This window comes from Vulpes lagopus, chromosome 2 (assembly GCF_018345385.1).
Source record: "Vulpes lagopus strain Blue_001 chromosome 2, ASM1834538v1, whole genome shotgun sequence".
Lineage (NCBI taxonomy): Eukaryota > Metazoa > Chordata > Mammalia > Carnivora > Canidae > Vulpes > Vulpes lagopus.
Genome location: NC_054825.1, coordinates 148,738,101 through 148,750,329, shown reverse-complemented (window position 1 = coordinate 148,750,329; position 12,229 = coordinate 148,738,101). Strand labels below are relative to the sequence as shown.

General features: G+C 38.7%; 1 protein-coding gene across 1 annotated transcript in view; it reads left to right on the top strand.

The window, feature by feature from the left end:
• The window catches only part of LOC121480158 (histone-arginine methyltransferase CARM1-like), a 243,266-nt gene that overhangs the window by 23,357 nt on the left and 207,680 nt on the right, over positions 1–12,229 (top strand). The window lies entirely within an intron of this gene.

Here is a 12,229-nt window from a genome sequence, read left to right as displayed (position 1 = left end):
ATTATTTTTCCTTCCTGCTTTTAAGTTTGCCACCCCTCTCTCCCCTAGTGTGCCAAGACGTGTCTCCCATTTCTCCTCAGAGGGATTTGGCACCCTTTTGAGTTTAGTTTACTTGTTTACCTTGTCACGTCAGCTTCAGTTAGGGTTCTTCAGAGAGATAGAACCAACATTTACTTATAGGTCAACGAAGAGTTTATTCTGAGGAATTGACTTGTGCAATTATGGAGGCTAGTAAGTACCATGATCCGGTCTCTGTGAGCTGGAGAGCCAGGAAGGGCAGTGACGAATTCAGTCTCAGTCTGAATGCCTGCAGTCCTGCCCTGCACCGAGGGCAGGCAAGATCAATATCTTAGCTCAAGCAATCAGGCAGGAGGGGTTCAACTCTTCCTTACTCTACCTTTTTGTTTTATTGGATTGCCCTCAACAAATTGGATGATGCCTACCCATCCATACTAGGAGGGCAGACTACGCTTTTGATCCTGCTAATTCAAATGCTAATTTCATCCAGACATATCCAGAAATAAGGTTTAGACAAATATCTAGGCACCCCCTAAACCAGTCACATTGACACATAAAATTAACATATATGTATATACATATATATACGTATATATACAATATATACATGTATATACATATATATATATATATATATATATATATATATAGGGCTAGAGTTGTGTTCTTTTGTGGTTTTCTGTATCCTATACTCAGGAATTATGGTTTATTTATCAATATATCCCAGTAACTAAACACACATTCTTCTCCTGTTCACAACCTCATTAAACTAGACATGTTAAGGTACATTAAGTGAAAGCTTCTCTCTTTTTTTTTCCTTCTGTATCTGAAGAATCTTCATATTTACTCTGGGTTATTCCCTAGTGGTAGCATTTTAAAAACAACTGACAGTATTTATTAGTAAATTATCTGACAGTATTTCAGGAATGAAGGGGAAGCTGTAACTAATAAGCCAGAACCCAGAAGGATAGGGAAAAAAATCCTTTTAGAGACAAACAAATGAATATTACCATATTAAAGAAAGGTGAAGAAATAATCACCAACCCTTTTCTTAGATAGGATACACTTCTAAGAGAAGCTACCAACCTCTGATTTTCATCCCAAAGACTTTGTAAAGGCAACCAGGGCTTTCTTTTTTTGTTGTCAGAGTTCCTGCCTCCAAAGAATGTGGAGTTTAGGGAGAAGAACACAAACACGAACCAAATGCAAAATTAAATGCTTCGCTGGAACAATGAAAAGTCCAGTTTTCTATAACTATGCCTAGCCAGCAAGACTTTTGCAGTTAATTGGCCATTTCCCTCATTCTTCATCTTTCTTAGTTTCTTGTATAATTTGTTTCTCTTGGTTTCCAGTTTTTGTCATTTATTTATCTATCTTACTAATTAGAAAACCTTCCCTCTGATGCTGGTTCTGGTTCCTGCTAACCATTGTTCTCGTGCCTAATTTGGGCATCAGCTTCACTACTTACCTCAGTGCTAGCTTCTTGGAGTGGATCTGGCAACCGCATTTGCTTTTGGAGTATGATCAAGCCCCCAGCTACGGCCAGTGTTCCTAATTAGATTAGGACTTCTACATTTCTACCCTTTCCTCTGATGGTCCACATGGCTTTCACATTTTGTGTGATGTCTTCCCAGTAACGTGTTTTTTATTAGTTTACCTTAATCTAAATCAATCTGCACTGCATCCTTCCTCATTCACTCAAACCAATTTGTGTGTTAATGTATCTAAAATATATATATATTTTTACATACATATGTATATGTATAAATATGTATTTTCATATTTTCCTTGTGCCAATTGGATCTGCATATGTCTCCGGCGAGCCATTGGTGGGTTATTTGTGGCATCCTCTCTGTCTATCCTGCTTCCTTAGTAGCTTGTAAATTCAGCGTGGTCAAGATCGAAACATAACCCATCCCTAAACTTTAGAACACATCTCCATTTCCTGCTTCTTGGGAGGATGCAGTAAAGCCTTTTATGATTCTGGTGCCCTCTGTGTAAGCGTAATTAACGTGGTGCCCTTTAGTGGTTGTTTGGAAATGCTGGAGTATGGATGTGCTAGGGATGATAATGGGTTATAGAAAAACTCATAAAATATTTATAAAAAACTCATATAAAGACCCATCTTATAGTGTTTTTTTGGAAGATAGCGCACATAGCAAGCATCCATATTCACTATTCTTACTACATTTTGTATCATTTTTCTTTGGGGATTAAGAAAAGCATATCTATAATTATGTGCCCACTGAGGACTCTGATTATCCACATTCATCGCTGACAACATGGGAGACCAATTCTTTTTTTAATTTTAACTAGAATAAATTAATCGTGACAGTGGACAGACTTTTGAAAATGTTCCCCATCCTTTCCTCTCAGATGTCCTGGTTCAGGCTGACTTTCTTCTGAGTGGCTTACTGAACATATCTACCGACTGAATGTATATGCCACCTCCGTCTTCCTCCTCCTTTTTCCCAGGTAACTCTCCCCACCTGCCTTGATAGTCTCAATTTTTCCCTTTCCCTCACATTTCTTGAATGATGAGTATCTTAGTTCAGGCTGAGATAACAAAGTATCATAGACTGGCTGGCTTACAAATAACAGAAATTCATTTTTCACAGTTTTGGAGGCTACAGGTTGTGATCGGGGTGCCAGCGTGGTCTACTGGCACTGGGGTTGCAAACCACTGATTTATTTTATCCTCCTGTGGTGGAAAGAGGGAGAGGGAGCTTTGAGGGGCTCTTTTATGAGCCACTAATCCTGTTCATGAGAGCCCCACCCTCATGACTTCAGGGCCTCCCGAAGGCTCTACCACCACCATCACTGTCTTGGATTTCAGCGTATGGATTTCGAAGGGACACAAACATTCACAAACTGCAATGTGATATTTTGCAGCAGCTAGATCTGGGTCATGTGAAGTCTTTATCTCTGTATAACACACTACACTTCAAATGTCTTTGAAGAGAAATTGCCTCGAAAAATTGGCTTTGGTTAACTAACGCTGACCATTTTCCTTGTCGAAGTTAATTTTGTAAAATCCTGGCGTTTTTGTTTCTCTCAATCACGTCATGCCAATCTATACTTTAAAAAGTTTGCTGCATGAATTAAGAACAGTGTTATTTAGCGAAGGCAATTATTTGATTACCTCCCCTGTGCTAGTCACAGCCTGGCATTTAATCTGGCTGAGCCCCACAGACCGCGATTTGAACAATCAGGGTAGTTTCTGTAATTGCAATAAATCATATCATTAACCATGACAGACTTTTCCTCCCACATATATTTTTTTTTTCAGTAACAGTTAACTCCTGAACTCCTTATGAGAGCCAGATTTCACTGTAGTCAAGTGAATTTCATAGTCAGCTGGCAAAATATAAAGACAGAGTCTGTGTTGGAAAAACACTGATGTCCCAAGAGCGGTGCCTAAAGAGGTCACTCTAACTTTAAGAGATGTAAAGCTCAAGTGAATATGCCACACACAGAGGCCAGCTGAAAGAGTAATTTGTGGAAGGATTATCTGCGGCAAGCCTGTTTAATTTTCTAGCAGGGAGACAGATGGAGATCAAGTTGTGAGGCATACTTATATTGTTACATTTGGTCATTTATATAAAATACACCTGCTACTGTACCGAGGCTTCCTGGGAGGAAAAATATGAAGAGAAAATATTTTAAAAGGAACACTTATTGCCACCTTATGTAAGCTCATTTTACAATATGTCCCCTTTAAATAGGAATTTTAAAAGTGGTCTGTGTTCAAGGCGCTATCATCTTAAACACTTTACCTTCACATTCACCTTGCCTGGTGCCTGATTTGTGGCCACATTTAATAGTTCATGATTGCAGATGATCTCCTTCTCTCTGTTATCCAGTTGGTGTTCACACTGTTGGCCTCTCACTGCGGAAGATGAGAACTTTAGGGTATTTTTACTCTAACACTATTGATTTTGTTATGCACCTATTTTTTCTCATTATTGATGTTTTGACCATTTATACCTTGTTCCAGGTCTCTAAGTCTGCCTTGTTCTTCTCCACATTCAATATGATAGCTTAGCATTATGATGATCTAAACTGTACTACCGCATTGTGTATTGATCAGAATTTAATGCCATATCTTCAAATGTTTGCTAATCAAGGAAGAATGTCCCAATGTCATGGACCCTCTACTTTTCCTTAATTTCTTTGATATTTCTCTCTACTTTTAAATCATTCCTAGATATCCTGTTGGGTACAGGGGAGGTAGATTCTCTGAGTTGTTCATGACTTCGTCCTGTCTTACTTTTGCCTTCAAATTAATTTGTCTGTTGCCTGTGCAATTCTAGCTTTAAGATTTTTTTCTCAGATACTTGAAAGCATTTCCGCATAGTCTTCCAGTATTCACTATCGTATTGAGAAGTCTGTTCTCAGTTGGATCTAGTGTTTTAAAGGTAATCTAATTCTTTTTCTCTGCTGTAGTTTTATTTTTCTCTTTATACTTGGTGTTCTGAAACTTCAGAATAATGAATCTGCAAATTTTAAAGTTTTTCTTTTAAAATTTATCTTCCTCAGCATTTGGTGGTCTTTTACCTTTTTGGATTTTAGACCTATTCATTTTAATAATCCATTTCACTTCAGAATTCTTTCTTGTTTTTCATTCTTAAGTTATAGTAGCCCATCTTTGTCCTTCTTTTTTTTTTTAATTTTTTTTTAAAATTTATTTATGATAGTCACAGAGAGAGAGAGAGAGAGGCAGAGACACAGGCGGAGGGAGAAGCAGGCTCCATGCACCGGGAGCCCGATGTGGGATTCGATCCCGGGTCTCCAGGATCGCGCCCTGGGCCAAAGGCAGGCGCCAAACCGCTGCGCCACCCAGGGATCCCCTGTCCTTCTTTTATACATGCAATATCATTTGGACTGATAACTTCTTTTTTTTAAGATTTTATTTATTTATTCATGAGAGACACAGAAAGAGGCAAAGGCAGAGGCAGAGGGAGAAGCAAGCTCCATGCAGGGAGCCCAATGTGGGACTTGATCCTGGAACTCCAGGATCACTCCCCGAGCCAAAGGCAGATGCTCAACTGCTGAGCCACCCAGGCATCCATGGGTGCCTTACAAAAAAACTTACAAAAAAAACTTACAAAACTTACAAAACTTACAAAAAAAATTCTGAACACAGGGAAATATTGAGAAGTGGGCACTATGAATGCCTAATATCTCCCAACTATGGTTAGACACAGCCATTGCTAACCATTCCTAAGCCACAGCAATCACACAAAAAAGAAATAAAAAGCATCCAAATTGGCAAAGAAAATGTCAGACTTTCACTAATTGCAGATGACATGCTATCTATACAGAAAACCTGAAAGAGGGATGCCTGCTTCTCCCTCTGCCTGTGTCTCTGCCCTTCTCTTTCTGTGTCTCTCATGAATAAATAAATCTTAAAAAAAAAAAAGAAAAGAAAACCTGAAAGACTCCATCAAAAAAAAAGACCTGCTAGAACTAATAAATTCAGTAAAGAAGCAGGATGGAAAACGAATGTACAGAAATCTGTTGCATTTCTTTATACCAATAATGAAGCAGCAGAAGAGAAAATAGGGATCAGTCCCATTTATAATTGCACCAAAAACAATGAGACACCTAGGAATAAACTTAACCAAAGAGGAAAAGGACCTGTACTCTGAACACACTGATGAAAGACTTTGAAGATGACACAAAGAGATGGAACAACTTTCCATGCTCATGGATTGAAATAACAAATATTGTTGAAATGTCTGTATTACCCAAAGCAATATACATTTTATTTTATTTTTTTAAAGGTAATGAAGGCTTGTTTAAAAAAGATCTTATTTATTTATTCATAAGAGACAGAGAGAGAGAGAGAGAGAGACAGGCAGAGGGAGAAGCAGGCTCCATGCAGGGAGCCCGACATGGGACTCGATCCGGGACTCCAGGATCATGCCCTGGGCTGAAGGTGGTGCTAAACCACTGAGCCACCCGGGCTGCCCACAGTTTACATTTTAAATGCAAACCTTATCAAAATACCAACAGCATTTTTCACAGAGCCAGAACAAAAAATCCTAAAATTTGTGTGGAACCACAAAAGACCCAGTATAGTCAAAGCAACTTTGAAAAAGCAAAGCAAAGCTGGAGGCATCATAGTTCTGGACTTCAAGTTATACGATAAAGCTGTAGTAATCAAAACAGTATGGTACTGGCACAAAAATAGACACAGAGATCAATGGAACAGAATAGAAAACCCAGAAATGAGCCTACAACTCTATAGTCAATTAATCTTCAACAAAGCAGAAAAGAATATCAATGTGGAAAAAGTCTCTTCAAAAAATGATATTGGGAAAACTGGACAGCCACATACAGAAAAATGAAACTGGACCATTTTTTATACCATACACAAAAATAAATTAAAATGGATTAAAGACTTAAGTGTGAGGCCCCAAACCATAAAAATCCTAGAAGAGAACACAAGTAATTACATCTTGACATTGGCTGTAGCAACTTCTCTGTAGATGTGTCTTCTCAGGCAAGAGAAACAAAAGCAAAAATAAACTATTGGGACTTCATCAGAATAAATAGCTTCTGCACAGCAAAGGAAATGGTCAACAAGACTAAAAGGTGACCTTTAAAATAGAGAAAATATTCACAAATGATATATCTGATAAAGGATTAGTATCCAAAATATATAAAGAACTTCAGTTCTTTATAGAAATAATTTTGAACCCACAGAGAAGTGAGTACTATGCATATTCTCCATGTAGATGTAACCATTGCCAACATTTGATGCAGTATCCTTTGGAATCTCCCTGTGAATATCAAACCTCCTAAAATACCCTCTTCTGTTTACTAAATTATTTCTATTTCCTCTGGTGTCAGTTGTTCTAATTATTTATCTTGGTTATCATCTTTCTTTTTTTTAATTTTTATTTATTTATGATAGTCACACAGAGAGAGAGAGAGGCAGAGACACAGGCAGAGGGAGAAGCAAGCTCCATGCGCTGGGAGCCCGATGTGGGATTCGATCCCGGGTCTCCAGGATCGCGCCCTGGGCCAAAGGCAGGCGCCAAACCGCTGCGCCACCCAGGGATCCCTTGGTTATCATCTTTCATGCCATTGGCTTTTTTTAGTTTGTTTCCATTTCATATCAGTTGTATACATATGTTTATATTTTTTAAAAGTCTAGATTTATTAGTGTATAAGATTGGTAGGAGTATCCTAAGCAATTGTGTATTGATTATCCTATGAACTAACATGGGTTTTTACTAGCATTGCATTTATAAGTGTTTATTTCCATGCCACATTTTGCTCTTCAGTGAGAAGGCTGATGGCAGGCTCTGCATTAGAAGGCAGGGTGTTGGTCATCAGATTTCAATTTGCAGTGTGGCTGTGGAACAGACAATTAGCCTGAAGGACTTAAGCTCCAATTGTCAAAGGTACAGATGACTTCAGGACTTGAGTATATTTGTTATCAGACAGAATGATCTTTCTTCTTTTTCCTCCTACATTATCTGTTGTGTGATTTCAGAGTTCTACTTTGTGTGTCTGTTCAATTTCTACATAGAGATCTATTGTTGAGTTAGAAAAGGGTACTTCCCTCTGCACAGATACAAAAGATGTGGTTAACAAGAGGGAGTTTAACCCCTCATTGGGAAGGGTTACACCCTATATCCAAGACCTAGGAGTTTTCCCCAGAATGTAGTTCACTTTAAAGAGGCCCATAGGGTAAAGAGTGATGGATGGAAGTTATGCAGTAGCCTTTCTAGTGCCCACCCCAATTCCCACCTTATTACAGTTTCCATTTGGCTACCAGCAGGATCTTTCTAGTATTCATAAACATAGTTTTCCCACCTGTCCAACAAGAGAGGAACATGTGAGTGTGAGGCCTCAATCCTGAGTGAAATTTTTTAATAGATAGAAGGAAGCCATGATGGAGAGCTGCTGGAGGGTTGGGGACAAGGGAAGGCTCATATAAAGATGAAACGCCCAGATTGGGGGGAAGAGACGTGAGGGTGAAACTTGGGAAGGGGTACGGGCTAGAGGTGGTATCTGGAGAGTCACTTCCCTGGAGGTGATCACTGACATGGTAGAAGGGAGAGAAGCCATGAGAGTGAATGCAGAGGACAGAGAGCCTTGCCCAACACACCAAGGGCAGGAGAGGCAAGAAGAATTTGTGAAGTTAAGAGAAGAACAATCTGCGCCATTTTATATAATTTTCCCTCCATTTATAACTATTCAGAGTTTCCTCAACAGCCACAGAAGTCAGACCTGTTGTGTGTGATATACAGTTTCTTCCAGGCCCTGGCACTGTGCACTCCTGCATCTTTAAACCCCTTGTGGCACCTTGGACACTCCGTTCTCTCAGGTGTCTGTAACTTTTTACATAAGATTTTATCTTTTTCATCAACCTGAAAAATACATTCACTTCCTCCTAGACTTAGCTAGAGATCTCTTTGCCACTGAAATCATTCCTAACGGTAGACCATACGGAGCTGTTTTATTCTTCTATCCCCCTCCCTGTGTATGTCACCCTTAAATTATACTGCATCTGTTTAGGTACTCATAGCAAGATGATTTCCTTCTGGAACTGTCTTCATTATGACATGAATATAACTTGATACTTAAAGGGGAGGTGCTTAGTGATTGTCGGCTAAGTGGGTGAATGAGGTCCCTACCTAACCCTTCATTCTCTGACACCTCTCTCATTTTGGCCCTCTTTTAGACTTTAACAACTTGCATTCCTCAAATTCAGAAAAACCTGTCTAAAAGACTGATCTGTTTAACAGTCCATTTGTTCCTTTATACATGCTTTAGTACATGTTATGGACTTACTGGGCACTGGAGATGATCATAAGTAGACCTAGTTCCCACTTTCCTAGGTCTGATGGAAGAAATTGACATTCATCCCATGATTCTTCAGACTAATCTAATCTTGTTCTCTAAAGGAGAAATATGTACTGCTGGGAGAACCTCTAATGGGGCAGTAGGTAGTTAGGGAAGTCATGGAAAGCTGCATCTGGGAGGGGGACATATGAGCTGAGATTGAAAAGGAGGAGAGAGAAGAGTGTGAACAGTATGTGCAAAGACCCTGTGGCTGGCTCAGGGAATACATTGCACTAAAACAGGCCAGCGTGGTTAGTAGTGAGCAAACATGAGTGTATCAGAGAAGTTGGAGAGCAGTCGACGTTATATATGCAGCGTCCGTGGCTTTTGCCTTTAATGTGTAGATCCAGGGACCAAGCTCCCTGGGTTTGTATCCTGACTGTAACACTTCCTGTGTGTCTTGGGAACATGTGTGTGCCTCAGTTTGCTCATCTGTAACATGATGATTAGTACCTACCTTATGAAAATCATATGTGTATATTATATATATACCTACAATGATATGTGTACATGTATGTGCAGAAATAAAGTATATACCAATGATCATGTAGGGATATATATGCATATATTTATATCTTCAGTGTACATTTTACATATGTATATAAATCTATATCATTATGTGTATCATTATGTATACACACACATATATATATGATTTCCATGACCTAGTGTAAATACTTCCTTGCATATAATCTCACTCATATTTATTTTGGTAATATGCCCGGGAAAGACATTTTATATTGGAAAGTAGAGAGAGAAGGGAAATTAAGGGATTGTTTCTCTAATTTTCCCTTTCAAAACTGTAATTTTGAGACTTACGAAGACTCTGATGCAGTTAAAAGCCTCTGTGTGTAAGAGGCTTGTGTTTTTCTTTCCATTTCTTGCCCCTGTTTAAGAGCAGGAGGACCCTGTCGGTAGCATTTCTCTCTAAGCTAAGAAACAGCATGCTTCAGACACCAAAATACATTGATCCAACACCTCTTGACCCCTGAAGTCGAGGTGGACGTGCAGAAGCAGAAATCTTGCTGATAAAAACCCCCTTTTTGAAGCCGCTAACTACTACTAAGACATACTTGCATAAAGGGTATAAAGGGATTTCATTTCAAGCATCATTGAGTTGTGAAGGTAAGAATTACACATAATTTGCTTCTCGGAACTGGTATTTGAGAGACCGTATTGATTTTCATTGGTGACCACATATAACTTGTAACATTTCCGTCAATGATCATTCTGATTGCAATTGTGTTAGAATAGCATCCAGAGCACAAATAGGGGGCAAAGGGAGATTTCATTTAGAACTCCTTTTTTATTGAGTGCCTGTTTTGTGCTATTTGGTGAGAGTGGAGCCTAGTGTGTGTGTGTGTGTGTGTGTGTGTGTGTGTGTGTGTGTGTGCATGTGTGCATTTTTCATAAGTATCACCAAGTTTAGTGTCTCTTAGAAGATATTAGCTTCTGAATATATTTACGCCATGAAACAGTATTTTCTTTCGTCTCCCTTTGTCATTGTTAATTAGGATAAATTGCCCGACTTCCCGGTGGTAACATGTCTAATTTAATAACCTGAGAATCTGATGCTTGAAAATATAATGAAATGAACTAAATACCATGGCCGTTTTATAATTACTAATACAAAACATATTGTAACTAATCTTTACTGATTAGAAAGGACTTTTATAAAGCACAAAATACAGTCAGATGAGAACTACAGCTCTATCTGCATAATTTAATATAATTATCAATCAGGAAATTGTTCTTGAACATAGGCTGGCAGACCAGAATTTGTTTGAAGATGAAGAACTTAAGTCAACAAATTCCCTGCCAGATTTGCTTCTTCATTCTGTAAAAAACCTACAGAAATAAGTGTAATGGAAATCCAACTTCCTCTCTTTCTTGGGATGAGTTTCTATCATCAGGAGTCTAAGGGATCATCCCAACAGAACTGGCGATTTCAGTTGAGGCTTCTGTATCTTATAAATACTGCCTAGGAAATCCCTGGGTGGCTCAGTGGTTTAGCGCCTGCCTTCGGCCCAGGCCTGATCCTGGAGTCCCGGGATCGAGTCTCACATCAGGCTCCTTGCGTGGGGCCTGCTTCTCCCTCTGCCTGTGTCTCCGCCCCACCCCTCTCTGTGTGTGTCTCTCATGAATAAATGAATAAAATCTTTTAAAAAAGATTTAAATAAATAAATAAATACTGCCTGAGCCAGTATTTCTACACATTTTAAAAATGTCTCATTCACTGTTTTTATTTAAAAGAATTAGATAGGTGGCAGGTGGAATAATGGAACTTATTTGCATTGAATCCCAGTTTGGATGTTCCCTAGTTGCATGACCCCTGGGGAAGAGGAAATGTGGCAGGTCACTTAACCCCTCAGAGTCTCAGTGTCCTTATCTGAAAACACAGTTACGTTTCCTTATGGAAATTAAATGAGATTTCACTATGAATTACATGACCTGATGCATCGTACATATCAAGAAATGTTTTCCTTTCTTTTATACCTTTTCCTGAGAAGGCAGCCATGGCACGGGTGACACATGAAGACTTAGTGTATGTGTGACTTTGAAGCAGTGGCACAATTTATTTAAGTGCCTTTGGTTTTGTGGGGAGAGTCTAGCCCTATATGCGTGGGAGATGGTTAAGCATAGCAATTTGGAACTTGGAGACAAATGCATTCAAGCTTGGGCAAACTTGAATCCTGCCTCTGTTGCATGTGAGTTCTGTGATTCTGTGGAGATTACTTAATCTCTGGGAACCTTATTTTCCAGATCTGTAAAATGGGGATGGTAACAGTATCATTTACTAAGGGATTAAATGGAAAAGTTCAGTTGAAAACATATGGAAACCTCATACAATAAGGGACCCATGGATACTTTCCCGTGTCTTAGTGTTTTAGGTCTCATTTCAGTACATCATATTATATAATAATCTTTGTGTTTCTTATAATCCATAGATGCGAGTAAGGCCTTTTGCTTCACTGATTTACCCCTTGTTTCTAATGTTGGTATCTAAAATTCCCTTAAGGTAAAACATAGGTTTTTATTCCCCATTTAGCAACCAATTTGACTATGCAACTGTTGCAAGGATAGTTTAACTAATTAGTTTGAATGGATCTGTGATAAGTGGTGGAATCTGAATTTTTTTCCCTATTACTAGTGGTAGGAGGAGGTACAAAAGCAGGGAAAAACTAATAATACAGGTTCCTCCAAAGAATAAAAATGTCTCCACATAGTTTCTCCAAAATTACAAAATTAGTTTCAAGGAGTTGAAAAGATAGAAGTTCCAACATTTTGCATATTTCAAAATATATTTCCATTTTTCCTTAGAGACCAAATTCTTGTATATGGTGTATAT